We start from the raw sequence: 21,810 nt of genomic DNA, 5'->3' as shown, positions 1-21,810 counted from the left end.
AAAAAAAGATGGACGACACACCTTCGCTCTCTTCCATTGATGAGAACTGAAGCCGCCAGAGTCCCGATATGGCGCTGACATATTGGAACTTGAGTCTGCGCAGTAGCGATCTCGGGACCAGACCTGCGCAGTCGTGAGCAGGAAGTAAAGCCGCGAAATCAACGCTCCGCCTTCACTCTCGCCGAATGCACTCAGGGAGAGCGGATTCTGCACACTTTTTAAAAAATTGATTGCAGTACGACAAGAGGCTTGTTAAAATAAAGTAAATACAATCTCCTCAGTCCTCCGAAGATCCCGAAAAAAATGTCCGTTGGTGCTTCAGTGACTACTTCGCTCGAGAACCTGTCAATCACAGCTGTCAATCATGACGTTACACCACCACATCACGTAACTAACTAAAAACCAACTTATTTTTGAAACAGACACTTGAACTTACATCAGCGTGATAAAAACGACAGCAAATGAAAGAAACCACCTTTGGAAAAAAGATATTTGAAGTGTAATTTAATTGTTTAGTTGGTCTCACGTCCCGTTGAATAACACGGGGAGGCGGGGCTTATGACCTATACTAGGACCAGCCACCGGGGGGCGATCGAGAGGTTTTGGCTTCACTTTTCAGGGCTTGTGCGGCACGCTTGCCCCTGGCTAGTAGCAAGCGGGAAGCGATATTTTTTTTCCCAGGATGGTAGGGGAAGACTCATTAATATTCATTAGGGAAGTCATCACTGATTGGTCTGATGACCTACCCCTAACCCCGCCCCTAAACCTACCCGTCACTGGGGTCTATGTGATGACCTACCCCAACCCCGCCCCTAAACCTACCCGTCACTGGGGTAAAGACCAATCAGTGATGACTTCCCTAATGAATATTAATGAGTCTTCCCCTACCCTCCTGGGAAAAAAAATATCGCAAGCGGGAAGGAAGTCGACCGGAAGTTGAAGTCGGCCAGGTGCCGCCATCTTGAGCGGAACTTCACTTGCGTTAGCAATCCCATTGACTTCCATTCATTTTGGCGTCACATTGACAGCGAATAACTTTACATTTGAGGCGTTTGAAGACTCCATTTGTCCATTTTTTATTTCTAAAGAAACACGACAATGTATAAAATGCTCCATTACCTTGTAGCTTATGTTATGGCCCCGTAGAAGCAGTTTTTGTAAAAGTAGGCTAACGATTGCGTCATAACCAAGCGACTCTTTGTCGCACATTAGATAGATTACCGTATGGACAGGAGGAGAAGCTCGCTGGCAATCGGGGGGACGTAGAGGCAAAATGACAATATAATTAATCAGAATACTTAGCAAAAGTTGATCCTGCTCCATGCTCATGGACAATTCCTACTCACACTCTCCGTCTCTGCAAGATTCGGAAGGGAATGATTCAGATTTCTCTTGGCACAGCTACTAGAAGACAGACGGGTTGCTCACGTGGTCCGTGTAACGCTTTGCTCGGTTTGAGTCTGCGCGTCAGGAAAGGAAGTGCTAAGAAATCGCTAAAAATGGGCTTCACTTGTCTCAATTGAGTTCCAATGGGGTCGCTGTGTCCATTTCTTTTACTGTCTATGGCTAGTAGCCTAGTCACCAGAGTGCTGCGTTTCGTTTTTTTTTTTTTTTTTTTTTGTACTTAATGTTCTGTGAAGCTATCCGTTGTCCCAAACTTTTAATTTTAAACTATGAAAATCCATCGTAAAAATCTGAATTATTACATTACTGAATCAAGAGTGAAATTAAAATATTTTTTATTTATTTTGCATAATGTTCACTCAAGCTGTAATTTCTCAAATTACTCAAATAGTGTGTAAATATTTTTTAAACAGGGTCAAATCTAAAATTCTGGCAGTGAAATTAGCCTCAGCAAAACAACTGAGTTCGACAATTTTATTTCAAATTTTTTTATTTTGTTACAGAATGTTCTCACAATGCACAATTTGAGATACAGTGGAACTTTGACTGAAATCTCCTGTGATATGTTTATACACTTAATAGACAGATTAAATCAATTAGTAAAAAGTGTTAAAACATTGATTTATTTAATTACATTTAAATGTCCACAAGGCCAAAAGTTGTACCATGTCACTTTTGCACAGCTAAGAAAAGTTAAAGAAAATTAATAAACTAAAAAAACTAAAAGCAAAAGAAGCCAGAAGCCATGAAACACACACACACACACACACACACACACACACACACACACACACACACACACACACACACACACACACACACACACACACACACACACACACACACCAAATGTTGCTCATTTAGGCTTCACTTTGACCAATGTCACTGTGCACCCATAGAGAAGAGAGAGGATGAAGAGGGTGAGAAAGGCACAGGCCATGTTCCAGGTCTCTTCAATGGTGTCCTGCACAATATATTCGGGTTTGTTCTCATTTATATATATAGCCTCTTCAAATAATGCTGTAAAATGCAAACCCGAGGAAACAATTAGATCACATTTGAAAATTATGACATTTCGTAAGTTTATTGACTCAATTATTTCCTTGATAAACTTGGGTTTCAGTACATGAAATATTGCATACCTGATTTTTTGGAGATGTTAAGCAACTGGGTACCAGTTACATGAGTGACCCTGCATGTGTACACTTCACCAGGTGCCCAATCTGAAGGCAAGAGCTGCAGGTGACTTCGGATACTAAATTTGCCATCAGGGCCTTTTGCGGGGTTGGTGTCATTGTGGGCAAACATTTCATTCATCCCAAGCAGCCAGGTGATGTTGATAGCAGGAGGGCTGAAACCATACGCCAGACACACCAGCTCACTAGCACCCTGCAGTAGCTTTGCAGATGGAGCAGAGTGGATCAAAGAGGCTAAATAAATAAATAAAAAACAGTGAGAGAAACAGATCAGATAATAGAGTGTACAGAGAGGTATATGTATTGCAAATATATTCTGTTGTATTTGCCATCTTCATATTTACTGTCTTCTAGATAGAAAGATAGATAGATCGATCTGATGGCACCCACCGTACAAGTTCTCCAAATTTGGTAAATGGACTTTGGGATGACTCAAGCATATTTTGCAGCGATTTTTGTGTGAGCATGTCAGTGGACACCCCTGACCACTCGGTGAGTTTCACGTCTTTGTAAACGAAAGTTTAATGTGTTTTAGGAAGGAGTGTTCGAGTGCACCTATACACCCAGTCTACTGGTGGGGGGGGAAAGTGAAAGAAACCTAAAATTCTCGGGACAGCAGCATTTGTCCACAATTTTATCTTAACCGTTCTATTTCATCAGAAACGATTTGTAAACAGGGCTTTAAGTGTAAAATACCGAACTTGTCCTTTAAGATCAAAAGTTGCATCTGTTAACATTATGCACTGTGAACTATCATGAATATGTTATTGACTAAAATAAACAAAGGTGAATACGTTTTGTAAAAACATAGTGAAGTGAAGTTAAGGCCAACTCTAGGTGACTCATACTCGGAAATTGTCCTCTGCATTTAACCCATCCAAGTTAGTGGACCCGGACCAGTGCTAGTGTATTTTTTTTTTTATGTCAAATGTTAACAAACGAGACCTTTCATCCAAGTTAGTGCACACACACATTAAGAGCAGTGAGTTGTGAACACACACACACACACACACACGGACCAGTGCTAATGTATTTTTTTTTTATGTCAAATGTTAACAAACAAGACCTTTTTTGTAAAGTGTTACCGATTAAATGTTCCCTACCAAAAACGTTTCCAGCAGGATCTGATGCCCAGTTTCTGAAGAGTCTGTGAACTTTGCAGGTAAAACTGTTTCCCTTCTTCTGGTTCTCTCTAGGGATTGCAGAATGTGTGGTCAGGGACCAAATGTTTTCAGAAGGGGTCCAGTCCACACAAGTGAAATTTGAGATATCAGTACTGTTGGCCTGGAAGTTGATGCAGACCTCACCAGAGGGGAGATCTTTTACAACACACTCCAGCAAAGCAGTGCCTGACTGAGCTGATTTCTTCCTGATCATCACTACAGGATCCTTCTTCATATCATCTGAAGATCAAACATACATTTTAATACACAATATGTGGTTTTCAGAACCTAAATTGTCACACTTGATCAGTGCAAAAAAAAAAAAAACTTACCAGCTTGAATTGTTTTGCTCTCTTCTGGGAAACATGGATGTTTAGCAGTACAAACAATGGTCTTCAGTTTCAACCACTCGTCTCTCGACAAAGTCAAGTTGCTCACAGTTGTATTGAGAAGGTCATTGGAAGCCCTAGTGCCATTTTTACTGGTACCGTCTGCCAACCATGACACTTCAGTGTTGTGTGGCGCTTCAACAATACAAGAAATTGTGACTTTGTTCTCCTTCAAAATGTCTCTGAGAGGGGCTCTCTTTACTTGGACTGAAGGTTTGCACACAGACTTTGCTGTAAATGTGAAATTAATAAAGTTAGATCCATAGAATGATGATGCTTATATACTAATTATACTGTCATATATGATTAATCTTCCTTTTTTTTTCAACTTACCCATGCAAATGTCATATTCTAGCTTGAACTCTTTATAATTATGGCTGGCTTTACAAGTTTTTTTTTGACCTCATATTGAGAGAGTGAGAAGGGGGGGAGACAGAGAGAGAGAGAGAGAGAGAGAGAGAGAGAGAGATAGAGAGAGAGAGAGATAGAGAGAGAGAAGGGGAGAGAGAGGGGGGGGAGAGAGAGAGAGACAGAGAGAGAGAGAGAGGGGGGGAGAGAGAGAGAGAGAGAGAGGGGGGGAGAGAGAGAGAGAGAGAGGGAGAGAGAGAGAGTCACATATGGCGTGTTTACCTGCACAAATACTGGTGCTTTTATTAACAGTTTTCCCACTGGGTTCATCGATAATTTGACAGGTGTAAGTGACCCCTTGATCCCACTCTTGCTGTGGCACCAAAATCTCACTGTCCACTTTCACACAGCCATTTTCCATCACTGAGACCTCTAAAGCTGTGTAATTTTTCTCCGTAGATTTTGAAAACCACTTGATCTTCAGGTCAAATCCTTTTCCAGAACACAGCAGTCTTTGTGGCTCTAGACTGACCCACACTGGGAACAACAACAAGCTCTACGGTAGGATCATCTAAGGGGAACAAAAGTTATCAAATGTCCAGTGAAGGAAACATAATACATCCATATATTAGTAAAATTCATTTCAATCCATGAATTAATGTCTCCGATATAATTAATGATAACATATTACAAGAAGGTTTTAATTGCTTACATTAGTTAACATGAACTAAAAATAAAGAATAAGTATACAGCATTTGCTAATATTAGTTTATGCTAATCTCAACATTTACTTATACATTTTTTAAGATCAAAAGTTGTATCTGTTAACATTATGCACTGTGAACTATCATGGATATGTTATTGACTAAAATAAACAAAGGTGAATACGTTTTGTAAAAACATAGTGTGAACGTAAGGCCAACTCTAGGTGACTCGTACTCGGAAATTGTCCTCTGCATTTAACCCATCCAAGTTAGTGCACACACATTAAGAGCAGTGAGTTGTGAACACACACACACACACACACACACACACACACACCCGGACCAGTGCTAATGTATTTTTTTTTAATGTCAAATGTTAACAAACGAGACCTTTTTTGTAAAGTGTTGCCGATTAAATGTTCCCTACCAAAAAGGTTTCCAGCAGGATCTGATGTCCAGTTTCTGAAGAGTCTGTGAACTTTGCAGGTAAAACTGTTTCCCTTCTTCTGGTGCTCAATAGGGATTGCAGAATGTGTGGTCAGGGACCAAATGTTTTTAGAAGGGGTCCAGTCCACACAAGTGAAATTTGAGATATCAGTACTGTTGGCCTGGAAGTTGATGCAGACCTCACCAGAGGGGAGATCTTTTACAACACACTCCAGCAAAGCAGTGCCTGACTGAGCTGATTTCTTCCTGATCATCACTACAGGATCCTTCTTCATATCATCTGAAGATCAAACATACATTTTAATACACAATCAAGGCCGTAACCAGGGTTTGAAAATTAGTGAGGTCCGAGGTGAGGTGCAGGGCCGGATTAAGAATTCAGAGGCCCCTGGGCACAATCAATGTCTTGTAGGCCCCCCCTTAGGCAGGCCTAATGTATAGTTTGTCCAAGGACATTTTAATTTTGCATTAAGAGTTTTAGTTTACTGACTTAAAAGGAACTTTGTTGTACTATGCTGGAGTAAAGTTCATAAATGATAGATCTTTCCCATATAGGATTTTGTAAAACTATGTTGGGTAAACCTCTGTCCCTCTAGGGGGGTTCGGGGGCATGCTCCCCCGCAAGAAAATTTTGTACATTTTAAGGTTAAATGCATCAATCTGGTGCTCTTTGAGAGCTCAAAATTAAGAGCTTCAACGGGCTTCAACCCATGAACTGTGCACAAATAAAAAACATTGACTTGTACATGGACATTAAAGGGGGCTCAAACATATTTTTTAGTTATGATATGGAGTTTCAGTCTACATTACATTATAACTGGTGTTTTAGTATGCCAAACAATTAGTATAATAATATAATAATGATTTCTATAATTATTCCTATGACATAAAATCCATATAGCCTAATAAATGAAAATGAATATTTCAAAAGTATATTTTACATTACACTATAGGAAAATTACAATACTTTTGTCCTAATGTCTTCACTTGCAAGAAATAAACCCTTTGATCGCGTGAGCAAAGTGCGCACTTTTCTTTAAATCACGCAGCACAAACATGCCTATATAGGATACTTAAAGTCTTGTGCTGTTTTATAAAGCACAAAACCATATCACGGTTTCGATATTAGTTCGTTGGCAAAATATAACGCTAGAGACCTTTATGTTAGGCTATACATTTTACATCTCATGTGTATTGGGAAAAGGGAGAAGAGGGAGAAGAGCGAGTTCGGCAAAAGGCGGATTCGAACTCGAGTCGAACGCGTCAAAAGCTACTTAGTTTCAAGCACCTCACGCACGCCCAACGACCCGTGCAACTGTAGCTATTTAGTTGTGGGTGCCTTTTTTGCTAAAAAGACAGGCACTTAGTGCAAATTATACGCGCCATTATCGGAAATGTAAAAGAAAAAAAAGTTTATTGGCACTTTTTGGTCATTTCATGACTTTCAAATTGACATCAACTACGATGCTGTTGCATCATGCTTGTAGTTTCTTTTGCGCTTTATTTATAAATTATAATAAAGTGACATAAAGCGCTCTGCCGCATTTTTTACAGTCTATGCTCACAACACGCTCTCAAGCTCCGTTCACTGATCTACCTTCTCGCAGCGACATAAATTGCAAACACACATATGACGCGGTTTAAACGGCTAATTAATCATTCAGAGAGCTTGAAATTTTATTTTTGAATATAAAAAAATGACCGAGGTCCGGACCTCGGTGACCTCATAGCTGGCTACGGCCATGTACACAATATGTGGTTTTCAGAACCTAAATTGTCACACTTGATCAGTGCAAAAAAAAAAAAAAAACCTTACCAGCTTGAATTGTTTTGCTCTCTTCTGGGAAACATGGATGTTTAGTAGTACAAACAATGGTCTTCAGTTTCAACCACTCGTCTCTCGACAAAGTCAAGTTGCTCACAGTTGTATTGAGAAGGTCATTGGAAGCCCTAGTGCCATTTTTACTGGTACCGTCTGCCAACCATGACACTTCAGTGTTGTGTGGCGCTTCAACAATACAAGAAATTGTGACTTTGTTCTCCTTCAAAATGTCTCTGAGAGGGGCTCTCTTTACTTGGACTGAAGGTTTGCACACAGACTTTGCTGTAAATGTGAAATTAATAAAGTTAGATTCATAGAATGATGATGCTTATATACTAATTATACTGTCATATATGATTCATCTTCCTTTTTTTCAGCTTACCCATGCACATGTCATATTCTACCTTGAACTCTTTATAGTTATGGCTGGCTTTACAAGTTTTTTTTTTTGACCTCATATTGAGAGAGTGAGAAGGGGGGGAGACAGAGAGAGAGAGAGAGAGAGAGAGAGAGAGAGAGAGAGAGAGAGGGAGAGAGAGACAGAGAGAGAGAAGGGGAGAGAGAGAGAGGGGGGAGAGAGAGAGAGAGAGAGAGAGAGAGAGAGAGAGAGAGAGAGAGAGAGAGAGAGAGAGAGAGAGAGAGAGAGAGAGAGGGAGAGAGACTTTTAACATCTCTTTAATTACAATCTATACCAGAACTGTATACACATTTAACACACTACTACATTAATATTAAATAGCATATCCAGATTAAAAAAAAGTCTTAAAAAAGAATAAAACCTTTAAAAAAACGCTTCTTTTACAGCAATACATTGCAACCTCCCTCTTCGTTGGATTTACATAAAACATTTTCAATCCCCCATAAGTAGAAGAAAGAATCAGTATCATTCACCAGTTCATAATACTTATTCTCCATAACCAGCCTACTCTTTACCAGAGCTCTGAACATGTCCAAAGTGTCATTTTCGCTATTAAACTGCATTTTTCTCTTTCTTGTCAGCCAGATAGCCATTTTTGCCATACCAAATAAAACATTTATCAAGACAATTTTGCTTTTATTTGAGGTGCTATATTTTGGTCCAAAAATAAAAAAACTATTTGTAAAAATTAAACCAAAATCATGACTCAGGTCTTTTAACATACCCATAATTCCTGCTAGCCTAAAACATTCAAGAAAAATATGACACACTGTTTCTGGTAGCCCACAAAACAAACACTCTTCTCCTTGCAAAGGATTTAGATGAACTTTATAACGGTTTGTTGCTAAAATCCAATGAGAAATCCTCCATTGCAAATCTCCACTTCTTTTCTCGATTGGCATCTTATACAACGTCCTCCAACATCCTTTCGGAGAGGCCCCTGATTCAACTAAATTAGTCCATTTGGTCTCAGGGAGATCTCGCAATGCTCTTAAATTTAAGCATTTTACACAAACAAGATACAAAGCCTTCTTAGATATTGTGTCAAAGAGACTAATTTCAGGTGTTGTAAAAGACAGTAATCTTCCATCCCCCTCCTGCCAGTCTCCTACATTTACACCCACCCTGATGCTGGGGAAAACAGTCTCAGCCATTTCTGCTTGCACAGGTACAGTACAAAACTCCTGCATCTCATATAATAATCTTTCAACAATCCTAACATAATGAACACCAATCTTCAAGGCCAGTAATTCTGCAGATATCCATTTGTCCCTCTGCCGAAGATGGCATATTTTACATATTCCTGCTTTAACCAAGCTTGCGCAAACACCTTTAGATTTTAACATCTCACTGGAAAAAAGCGGATTAAAAATCAAAGGTTCTTCAAGCACCCACTCATGGGTTATTTCAGACAGCTCTCTTTTAACAATAAATATTTGCCACACATTTAAGACTGATGTATAAAAAGGAGAGAGTCCGTTAAAATCTACTTCCTTCAAATTCATTAAGAAAAGGTGTCTATCCAAGTTCATCCGCCCCACTCTTCTTAGTAAAGCACAAGCTACTTCAGTCCAGTTCTGCGGCTGATTATATAGGATTCTTTTCACAATCTGCAATCTGAATGCAGCTACCTTGGACTTGATGTCCATAAGGCCTTGACCTCCTTCATTTAACTGCAGATACAGTACTGCTTCTCTTAGCCAGTGTTGCCCTTTCAAAAAAAAATTAACAAACACTCTCTGAATTTCCTTGATGAATCCATCTGGTGGGTTTAACACAATTAATTTATGCCATAAAATAGAGGCAGCAAGATTATTAATGACTAGTACCCTCCCTCTATATGACAATTGAGGTACAATCCAATTCCATTTTAATACTCTATTACAGATTTTATCTTTAACCCCTTCCCAATTTTTTCTTTGGTATACTTCTAAACCCAAAAAGATGCCTAAAAACTTAAAACCATCTTTTTCCCACCTTACATTTCCAGGGATAACAGGTTTTACATTGACATTACAACATTCCTCTTTTTCATTGCACCAAAAAGCTTCGGTTTTACTCCAGTTCAGTTTAGCAGAAGACGCTCTCTCATATAAAGAGATACTGTGAATAACAACATCAATATCTCTTTGATCTTTCACGATCACAGTTATGTCGTCTGCATATGCGGTTAATTTAAATGCATTGCAGCAACCTTCCACCTTTAGACCAGACAGTTCTTGTCTTAACACACGTAGGAGTGGTTCCGCTGCTAATGCGTATAACTGACCGGACAGTGGGCATCCTTGTCTTATGCCTTTAAGCAAACTTATTGGTTTACTTAACCCACCTCCTATCTTTAGAACACAAGAGGCATTCATGTATAAGAGTTTGATCCATGACATAAAACTATCTGCAAACCCAAAAGCAGTCATTGTATCATACAGAAAACCATGATCCACTCGATCGAATGCTTTCTCCTGATCTAGGAACAGAAAGCCAACATTCACTTCATGTAGCTTTGAGTAATCTAAAATGTCTCTGATCATAAAAATGTTGTCATATATGGATCTTTCTGGAATGCAGTAGGATTGATCTGGATGTATTACATCTCCTAATACAGTTTTCAGCCTATTTGCCAACACTTTAGCAATTAGCTTATAGTCCGTTGTTAGGATTGACACCGGCCTCCAGTTTTTAAGATCACTCAAGTCCCCCTTTTTTGGTAAAAGTGTTAATACTGCCCGTTGGGAACTTGTGGGAAGGCGTTTTTCTTTAAAACACTCTTGAATCACCTCGTACAACTCTCTTCCGATGTAGTTCCACAGAGCTTTAAAGAAGTCCACTGATAGTCCATCAATTCCAGGTGCTCTCCCAGGCTTCATCTGTTTGACGGCATCAGTCAACTCCTCAAATGATACATCACTGTCCAAAATCTCACTCTGTGTTTTAGTGAGAGAAGGCAACTGCTGCAGTATCTGTGACACACACTCAGGATCCGTTTCTTCTTTTTTGTACAAGTTTGAGTAAAAGTCCACCGCAATCTTTCTCATTTCTCTTGCCTCAAAAGTCTTTTGTCCATCGGGTTTTGTCAGACAATACATTTCATTTTGTTGTTTTGACACCTTTTCTAAGTTAAAAAAATACGCCGTGGGAGCATCTATCTCATGCACAGACAAAAATCGTGATCTAATCAGGGCCCCTTTTGCCCGCACTTGCAACAGATCTTCTAGATCACGTTTCTTTTCACCCAACATGTCAGCTGAACAATCATTTGATTTCTGAACCATACCAGATGTAATGTGAAATATCTCTTGTTCTATTTCAGAAATTTTTTGCTTTGTTTTTCTTGTTGAAAAACATGTATACTGCTGACAAAATATTTTTATTTGTGTCTTTCCTATTTCCCACCATTGTATCAAATCATCAAAATCATTTTTCTTAGAAACCCATTCCTTCCAAAACATTTCAAATTTCTCAATGAACTCTTTTTCTTTCAATAATGCAGCATTAAATTTCCAGTACGGACTTTTAAATTTAGTTTGATTCAAAACAATATTAACTGTGATAAAATTGTGATCTGATAGACAACATGGATAAACATTACACCCCATTATCCTATTATTCTCAGCACACTTGACATAAAACCTGTCCAGTCTAGCTACACTTATCGTTCCCTGCGAGACCTTGGTCCATGTAAAAAGTTTCACCTCTTTGTTCCTGTCTCTCCATACATCTACTAAATCATCCTGATCTATAATACTTTTTAAAACAGCAGCTGATACAGGATGTGGTTCCTCATTATTCCTATCTACAAGAAAGTTCAGAGAACAATTCCAATCCCCACCCATGATCAACATACCATCTAAAGTATAACTTTTTAAAAACTCTCCTAATTTTCTAAACATGATTATTCTATCTGACCCTTTATTTGGAGCATACATATTTATAAAAACGAATATCTGATTTTCAACTTTAGCTTTCACCATCAAAATACGTCCTCTCTCTATTTCCATTTCTGATAAAATGTTAACATTTAGGTGAGTTGCAAATAAAATTGCTACACCTGGACTTACATTGGTCCCATGGCTTAAACAAAGCTTTCCATCCCACCACAAATTTAACTCTGATTCATTTTTTTTATCACTATGGGTTTCTTGTAAAAATATTACTTCTGAATCTTTAAGCCTAAGAAACTCAGAGAGTAAAACCCTTTTTCCTCCATCCCTCAACCCATTAACATTCAGTGATCCTAATCTAAGAATCTGCATGGCAGGGGAGAGGGAAAAAAACAAAAGACAGAGAAACAACAGAAAAATTAGGATAGATCCCACACCCATGTGCTTTATTTTTTCCATTTTAACAATTTTACGTTCTCTTTCTGAGTTTTACGTACGCTTGTTAGAAACTTTTTCAGCCGAAATCGTTTCTGTTTTGAAATGACCTCATAGCCCGTCGTCTTCTGTGCTTTCATCATCAGAAAATCATTTAATTCCTCGACCGAATACACGTCCTCCAAAGCCTGACTACAATCAATCTCCGAAAACTCCGAACAATTGTCACAATCCTCCAGTTCTTCATCACTACTTTCACTCTCCATACTCACATTATTCTGTAGCCCGACGCTCGCCACCTCTTTACCATAAACACATTCTCCTTAACCGCATCATCTTCCAAAACAGTCGGGCCTACAGCATTATCACCAGCTCGCATAGATGAAATAAACTCACACCTCTGACTTTGAACTTGGATCTAAAGTACTCTTCTCGGGTGGAGATCCAGTTTGAGAAGTAACGCCGGGTTCACCTGCCAAAATCGTATCCTCCGGATCATTCTCGTTAAGCTCGTCTATCTTTTTTTTTTTTTTTTTTCCCTGAACTCATTCCATTCTTTGCAACTATGGGCCGTTTTTCTTTGTCTTGCCTTTCGTTTTTTTCGCTTTGAACTGTTTGCTCATCCTTATTTACTTCACTATTATCATTTTCTGATTGTTTCCTATGTGGACACGTGAACTTCTTATGTCCTAAATCGCCGCATTCGAAACATCTCAAGCTATCTTTCGTTGCAAAAATCATATAGGAACTGTCCCCTTGTTGAATGCGAAATGAGATATCCAATTCCTTAGATTGCGCGTTCAAAAACATGAATACTTGTCTTCGAAAAGACAAAACTATTTTAACGCTGCGTTTTTACACCCGAGCGGCAACATTTTAACGGATCCAGCAAACTTTCCAAAGCGACTCAGTTCTTTTATAATTTGCTCATTAGAAATAAACGGAGGCGCATTAGAAATGGTAACCCTGGTAGCAGGTGCGCGCAACGTTACTTGCACCAGGGAATCGGCAACAACAATTCCTTTCTCAACGAGGCTGTTTACAAACTTTTCGTCTTTTAAAAACACCACCACCGCCTTGTTCATTCTAGATGCCGATGCTATATTTTCGTGCCCTACAATCTCACCCATTGCTAAAAGTACATCCTCTACGGTGAATGCTTGATCCGAGAACACTTTACACCCGTTCTTAATAGATAACCCCGGCGTTCCCTCGCCTGGAAGAGACGCCATGGCCTTAATCAAAATAAATAAATCACCCCAGAATTTTTTTTTTTTTTCAAATTATAATAAAAAATAAATAAAAAAAAAACCAACTAAACCACAATAAACGAAAATTAAACTTGAAACCAAATTCAAAAACGTGCCGCTCTCAACCCCCCACACCACACTTCCGCTCCCAGCATGCAACCCACACGCAGAGAGAGAGAGAGAGAGAGGGGGGGAGAGAGAGAGAGAGAGAGAGAGGGGGGGGGAGAGAGAGAGAGGGGGGGGAGAGAGAGAGAGAGAGAGAGTCACATATGGCGTGTTTACCTGCACAAATACTTGTGCTTTTATTAGCAGTTTTCCCACTGGGTTCATCGATAATTTGACAGGTGTAAGTGACCCCTTGATCCCACTCTTGCTGTGGCACCAAAATCTCACTGTCCACTTTCACACAGCCATTTTCCATCACTGAGACCTCTAAAGCTGTGTAATTTTTCTCCGTAGATTTTGAAAACCACTTGATCTTCAGGTCCAATCCTTTTCCAGAACACAGCAGTCTTTGTGGCTCTGAACTAGACTGACCCACACTGGGAACAACAACAAGCTCTATGGTAGGATCATCTAAGGGGAACAAAAGTTATCAAATGTCCAGTGAAGGAAACATAATACATCCATATATTAGTAAAATTCATTTCAATCCATGAATTAATGTCTCAGATATAATTAATGATAACATATTACAAGAAGGTTTTAATTGCTTACAATAGTTAACATGAACTAACAATAAAGAATAAGTTTACAGCATTTGCTAATATTAGTTTATGCTAATCTCAACATTTACTTATACATTTTTTAAGATCAAAAGTTGCATCTGTTAACATTATGCACTGTGAACTATCATGGATATGTTATTGACTAAAATAAACAAAGGTGAATACGTTTTGTAAAAACATAGTGTAGTGAACGTAAGGCCAACTCTAGGTGACTCGTACTCGGAAATTGTCCTCTGCATTTAACCCATCCAAGTTAGTGCACACACATTAAGAGCAGTGAGTTGTGAACACACACACACACACACACACACACACACACACACACACACACACACACACACACACACACACACACACACACACACACACACACACACACACACACACACACACACACACACACACACACACACACACACACCCCCGGACCAGTGCTAATGTATTTTTTTTTAATGTCAAATGTTAACAAACGAGACCTTTTTTGTTAAGTGTTGCCGATTAAATGTTCCCTACCAAAAAGGTTTCCAGCAGGATCTGATGTCCAGTTTCTTCAGGTAAAACTGTTTCCCTTCTTCTGGTGCTCAATAGGGATTGCAGAATGTGTGGTCAGGGACCAAATGTTTTTAGAAGGGGTCCAGTCCACACAAGTGAAATTTGAGATATCAGTACTGTTGGCCTGGAAGTTGATGCAGACCTCACCAGAGGGGAGATCTTTTACAACACACTCCAGCAAAGCAGTGCCTGACTGAGCTGATTTCTTCCTGATCATCACTACAGGATCCTTCTTCATATCATCTGAAGATCAAACATACATTTTAATACACAATATGTGGTTTTCAGAACCTAAATTGTCACACTTGATCAGTGCAAAATAAACAACAACTTACCAGCTTGAATTGTTTTGCTCTCTTCTGGGAAACATGGATGTTTAGTAGTACAAACAATGGTCTTCAGTTTCAACCACTCGTCTCTCGACAAAGTCAAGTTGCTCACAGTTGTATTGAGGTCTTTGGGAGCCCTTGTGCCGTTTTTACTGGTACCGTCTGCCAACCATAACACTTCAGTGTTGTCCCAGCAAACACAGAACGTTCCCCTAACGTTCCCGTTTGGTTCCCATTTGGTTATTTTTTTGGGAACCAAACAAGAACGTTCTGGGAACGTTCCCTGTAGGTTATTTTTAGGATCTATGTTTATAACATTAAGGGAACGTTCCCAGAACGTTCCCTGTAGGTTATTTTTAGGTCTAAATTTATAACCTAAAGAGAACGTTCTGGGAACGTTCCCTGCAGGTTGTTATTTAATAACCTAAAGAGAACCTTCCCAGAACGTTCCCTGCAGGTTATTTTTAGGTTTAATTTTTATAACCTAAAGAGAACCTTCCCAGAACGTTTCCTGCAGGTTATTTTTAGGTTTTATTTTTATAACCTAAAGAGAACCTTCCCAGAACGTTCCCTGTAGGTTATTTTATGGTTTATTTTTTATAACCTAAAGAGAACCTTCCCAGAACGTTCCCTGTAGGTTATTTTTAGGTTTAATTTTTATAACCTAAAGAGAACCTTCCCAGAACGTTCCCTGTACGTAGGTTATCTTTAGGTTTAATTTTTATAACCTAAAGAGAACCTTCCCAGAACGTTTCCTTGCAGGTTTTAGGTTTTATTTTTATAACCTAAAGAGAACGTTCTGAGAACGTTCTCTGCAGGTTATTATTTTAATATCACTTACTATTAACAGGCAGATTCAACTGACAACGTCGTCAGTACGGTCCCCTAAGGTTATAAGATAACCAACAACGTTCAGATCTATTCGCAATAACGTTTTATTAATGATATTTTAAATTATGTTATATATTTTAATTCTATATGTTAAATGCTGCGTGACTTTGAAGTGTTTTAATGCGCATGCGCGTGATCAAACACTGGAGCACGTGCGCTGCGCGAGAGCAGATGGAAACGTCATCGACAACTGACAAACAACAGAGCCAAAACTCCCGTCTCTCGCTGTTGGTTTCACTGCTTTCAGGTAAGTTTAGACAACAAAATCTCACAAATAATACACACAAACGCCCCTGACACATTTCTTACGTGTAATTGACACGCTTCTGTTAAATATTTATTTAAAAAAAAAATGGTTTTATGTCTTTGAAAAAGTCCGTTAGCATCTACGCTAGCTAACCGTTTTCAAAAGACAACGTTAGGCCTAAGTTACGTTAAGTTGAGGTCTTATTTATGAAAGTTTGGGTTTTTAAACACATATTTAGTGTAGATAACAGTTTTTGATAGTTTTGCTGGTAATTTGTCAATGGGAAGTAAGCTAATTTATTTAGGCTAACCTAAAAGAATGCACTGTATTGTTAACTTAATCAGTGACGTCACTTACCAATATTGCTAAAATGTGATTTCAGAATAGCGAGAGAAAAAATAAAACTCTACAACAAGGGGTGAGTTATTGTTTAATCATGATGATAATTCCATATGCATTTATTTCACAATATATTATCTTAAGATTTGTATATATTTATCTTTTCTGCATTTCACCTCTGTTCTAGCTTGGTTCCTTGTAATAACATGTAATATTTTTGGCTCTGTGACAAACAGCATGTTATGTTCCTAGATCATCATGCTGTGATGGCCTGCTGCACTCCCTGTCCAAGAAAATCTCTATGAACCATATGACTAGTAAGCAAAACCACCTCAAACATGCAGTGCACTGCTGTTCAAAGGTTTGGGTTCTGTAAGATTTATGCTTTTGAAATAAGTCTCACATTTTAAAATCATTAACCCCAAGTTTTTTCAGTGAGATTGTACTTGTGAAGCCTGTAAGCTAAATAATCAGCTAAATAATAGGCGACTAATACAATATTATAATGGTCATATTTATATTTATATTTATTCATTTAGCTGACGCTTTTATCCAAAGCGACTTACAATTGCTATACATGTCAGAGGTCGCACGTGTCTTGCTCAGGGACACATTGGTGTCTCACAGTGGATTCGAACCCGGGTCTCTCACACCAAAGGCATGTGCCTTAGTTATAATAATTCATTTAACTATTATGATAACATGATATCCTGATGATTACTATATTTTATTTTATTTCTTTAGGTCTGTTTTGAATTATGTTGGCCAATGAGACTGACACCATACTGTCCAACTCAAAGGTATTTATGTATTTTTTTTATTGATCAATACTGAAATTCTTTGTACTTTTAAATGCGGTTCAGGGGGTCGACAACTTTAGGCAGTTATTTTTCACAGATTTATTTATTTAATGTTTATTTGACAGGGACAAATGCATAGAACATTGCTTTATAAAAAATACAAAGTAGATGCCATGCATACAGGTTTATAGCCATGACTAATTTGCAACTCCTTGATATCTTGGGCAGCTGTGGCTCATACTCTTAGCCTTTAAAAATGTTTGAATTGATATCCCCAATGCAATATGTAAGGGATAATGTATAGTGAGCCGGTTGTTATAGTGAATAACAACCCCGACAGGCTGAACGGGATCCCGACGCGAAGCGGAGGGATCTTGAATCAGCCTGAAGGGGTTGTTATTCACTATAACAACCGGCTCACTATACATTATCCCGCTTATTACATGGCTACCTACAAAATAAATAAATAATTTGCCGCGAATTATTGATTTAAAAAGGGGTTATTGATTTAAAAACGATTGTATTGCTTCCGCTAAAGAAAATAGTCCGTTCCGCGTCCATAGCAACGCACTGTTTTTCATGGCAACGGTCTGTTATACTTCGCAGCGGTCTGTTATAAAGAAATAACAGACCGCATTCTACATTGGAATTCAGCCAAGCCATGTAATAACAGGGGGTAAATATATCAGTAGAGTTCTTAAAGTTATGGCTTTGCTCTTGTTACCAGATGAGATAAAATCCCTATTGTTTGGCCCTATATTCTTCAGGACAAGACCTTGATGCCATCCACAGTCAGTAGATGAAGAAGGTGAGTTTAGCCGAATTCAGTTCTCTTTCACTTTTTTTTTACAGACATGTGCACGCAAAATGAAGTCAAAATGGCGAGTTTCCTCTTGTCTTGTGTTTTAAACAGAAAGAAAACGTATGCGTGTCATTTATAATAGTTCTGCGCATTCGTCTTAAAGGGACAGCAGCCTAACGTACCCGCAGCTGTTTGTGTCGCCAATGGTGATCAAACATCAAAAGAGAAAATGACTTGTAGCTTTAGCAAAGATACATTAATTTTATAGTTATTTTATTTTTACACTGAAGACTTATTTTACATTTTGATAAATCAATTTCTGTACCTGATAAGTTAGATTTAACTGAAAAACATAATGCACTGCTTATTTCAACTTTGTTTTTCTTATATTTTATTTATCTATGCTTGTTATCTATTGTAATTTTCTATGCAGGTTCACTCCTCTACAAAATCCCCCCAATAGGGGTTATGCGGAGCGCCCAGCGGTTGAACCGGAAAGAGGTCTAAGCATTTCCGCTTTTCACTTCCGTACACATCTGCAGCGGTAGGTGATCTCTGAGTTTACTGTTCATTTTTGCTTATTACACTAAAATTCTTACTTCTGTTTTAATTAAAATGTCACAAAGGCTAAAATATCAGAAAAGGGAACATCCGAACAGCAGTTTTTGTTGTGTGCCGGTCTGCTCTATGTCGGGGGAAATGAGTAGTACAAATAGGTTCTGTACTCATAAAGTGACGTCAACATCAGCAGTAGCATTCGCCGTCAGGCAAGTGTTATTTAAATAAACTCCTGATGTACTCACAAACTTTCCAATGCCTCGTTTAATGAGTACAGAACCTATTTGTACTACTGTAGTAGTTTGGTACCATTCTGGGCATTATTAGTGGGGTAATTTACCAGATACAAACCTGGAGCCGTTAGCGCATGCACTAAACCATACGGCTGATATCTCTAAATAAACTCTAAATTTTTCAATATCGTGCAGCACTAATATTGAGCATATCTTAAAGTGAACCTGGAATGATAATTTGTGATACCAGATGAGATGTATGTATGATAGATTTTGAACTGTACAATTTTTTTTATTTCAGGTTCCAGCGGAAGGCATCAAGGCATCAGACGTTGGCCTGGACAGATGCACCTGTAAACTACACCGACCTTTGCTTTTGCATGGATGGCTGATTATTACCATGTTCTGTGAGGGTTTCATTATAGCAAAACTGAGCACCTGTGACAGTGAAATTTGTAGGTGTAAAGTCACAGAGATTAAAAAAAAAATTGCTAGCAGTTTCAAACTTTTTTTCACTTTCTTTTTCATAAACAACACAGCAGTTACAGGTTTTCAAATTCTTCATTGGAGGTGAGACTTATACATAAAAGATAGAGCGAATTCGCAGGTTAGAGTTCACTAGACTTAAATATTATTTTCTCTGTTTTTTATTTGACTTCAGAGAGAGAGGCTTAATGGGTACCCTTACCCCTATATAAAACATTCCTTTTTTGATTTGTAGTCTGACATAATAAATAGTGCAATATAAATAAATGCAATGTAGTGTTTTGAAATATATAAATTTTTCTATACACATTGATGCTGAAATATCTGAATAAATACATGATACCAGCAGCGCTCGTGCTCTCATATCTCCTACAGCTTGTGACACACAATCCCACCTCACTCTTTTCATTTGCTCCAGATGAATATTAATGCCATTACAGGGCTTGAATTTTGGCATGGGATTGTGTGTCCATGTAACACGTTGTCTTTTTATTTTCTTGTTAAATTTGCAGATGGTGTTGGGAGTTTAAATGTTTTGAGCGGTGTGAAGATTGGCACATTCATGTATATTGTATATAAATAAATACTTTTTCAACTTTTTAGCCAAAGTTATAGGCTACAGTTTGCAAAAGATAGTTTTAATTAAAATGTTTGTGCAGTTTTATTTATTGAAATATTTTCATGTTTGAAATATTAAATGTAAATTACTGTTCCTGAATACATTTTGCTAACGCTGTTTTTAATGACTTATTTTAGGTTGATAATTAAACAATGAATCAACAAAAACATGGATTGTGTGCTGATTTATTTATTTAATACAAACTGATTGATTTACTTATTAATGATAGTTTCTGTAAATTCAATTTATTGTAATAATATATTCATAGGATTCTTAAGTGTTTGAACAATAAACAATGTAGAATATGTTTGTAGACCTATAATTTGTGTACAGGCATATCAGGATGTGTAGACGTTAGGAGAACGTTCCGGGAACCTTTCGGCAACGTTCCGGGAACGTTCCCCTAACCTTCCGGGAACGTTCTGGGAACCTTTCGGCAACGTTCCGGGAACGTTCCCCTAACCTATAGGGAACGTTCTATTAACGTAAAGAAAACTTTCCTGGCTAACCAATAGGGAACGTTCTGGGAACCGAAAACTAACGTTCCCAGAACGTTAAATTGTTAGCTGGGGTGTGGCGCTTCAACAATACAAGAAATTGTGACTTTGTTCTCCTTCAAAATGTCTCTGAGAGGGGCTCTCTTTACTTGGACTGAAGGTTTGAACACAGACTTAGCTGTAAATGTGAAATTAATAAAGTAAGATTCATAGAATGATGATGCTTATAATGCTTATATACTAATTATACTGTCATATATGATTCATCTTCATTTTTGTTTTTCAACTTACCCATGCACATGTCATATTCTAGCTTGAACTCTTTAGAGTTATGGCTGGCTTTACAAGTGAACTGTTGTCTTCATATTGAGCACCGATAGATATTTGACTTAAGTAAATTTTGGGTTCACTTTATCAGTGTTCTGCAACATTTTATTTTTAGAAGCACTGACAGACTGATTCCCACTAAGCCATTGTACAGTAAGTTTGTCTGGGTAATAATCCTTCAACTGGCACTGCAACACGATGCTATCACCTTCCTCTCTACTCAGCAGAGCAATAGTGGGAGGAGTGACACCTTTTACAATTGAAACAAAGAAAGAATCGATTAACTTGCAATGTGGTTTAAACAGAACATATAAGAGGTACAAAGTTTATGAAAATCTTAATCATACGAATACTAGTCTTTTTCAATAAATTCAAATAGGCAATATAATGATACGCCCTGTTCATGCTTCAGTGGGTGGTTATTTACATCATGAGAGTTTTAAAAGTTGCAGATACTGGAATAGAAAAAAAAAGATGGACAGAAAAGGAAATGAAAAAACATGCTTCAGAAAACATAGCGAATAGCAGATGGAAGCGTTAAGTAACAGTCAAGCTGAAATAGCAACCAAAAGCAGAACTGAAACCCATCTGCATCTTTGAGACAGGGTTTAGCACATCTGCACAGGAAAGACACCTTTCCATTTACATAAATTTACTCTCCTGTTATGCAATTTATGTTTTAATATACTTTGCAGCATGAAATTTCACACTTACAAATATTCACACAAAGATGCCGTGCTTCAGTCACCCAATGAACAAAGTCTTGCAGATTTGGAAAAAATTAAGGATTGGATTTAAGAAATGTATGTGCAGTTTATTATATTCAAAAATTAAGAAAATAATTCAAAACCTAGTGGCACTGTATATAAACATTTTTAGAGCAACATTAGTTTATCATGCAAATCAGTATTTTTCCTTGAGATGTCAAAAAAAAAATACAAGAGAAGT

The 21,810-nt window shown here is 38.0% G+C and overlaps 1 gene segment (V, D, J or C); it reads right to left on the bottom strand.

Annotated features, from left to right (window-relative positions):
* Nucleotides 1–1,620: 1,620 nt before the first annotated feature.
* On the bottom strand, nt 1,621–15,252 carry LOC308697731 (immunoglobulin heavy constant mu-like). The segment is given in 10 exons: nt 15,070–15,252; nt 14,696–14,977; nt 13,737–14,030; nt 7,468–7,755; nt 5,632–5,931; nt 4,783–5,071; nt 4,096–4,383; nt 3,704–4,003; nt 2,547–2,834; nt 1,621–2,424 (listed from the first exon to the last, which is right to left on the bottom strand).
* Between the last annotated feature and the right edge of the window lie 6,558 nt (nt 15,253–21,810).

This window comes from Scardinius erythrophthalmus, assembly GCF_964197995.2.
Source record: "Scardinius erythrophthalmus genome assembly, chromosome: 1".
In the NCBI taxonomy this organism is placed as follows: domain Eukaryota; kingdom Metazoa; phylum Chordata; class Actinopteri; order Cypriniformes; family Leuciscidae; genus Scardinius; species Scardinius erythrophthalmus.
The sequence above is the reverse complement of the archived record's forward strand: the minus strand, read 5'-3'. Positions and strand labels throughout refer to the sequence as shown.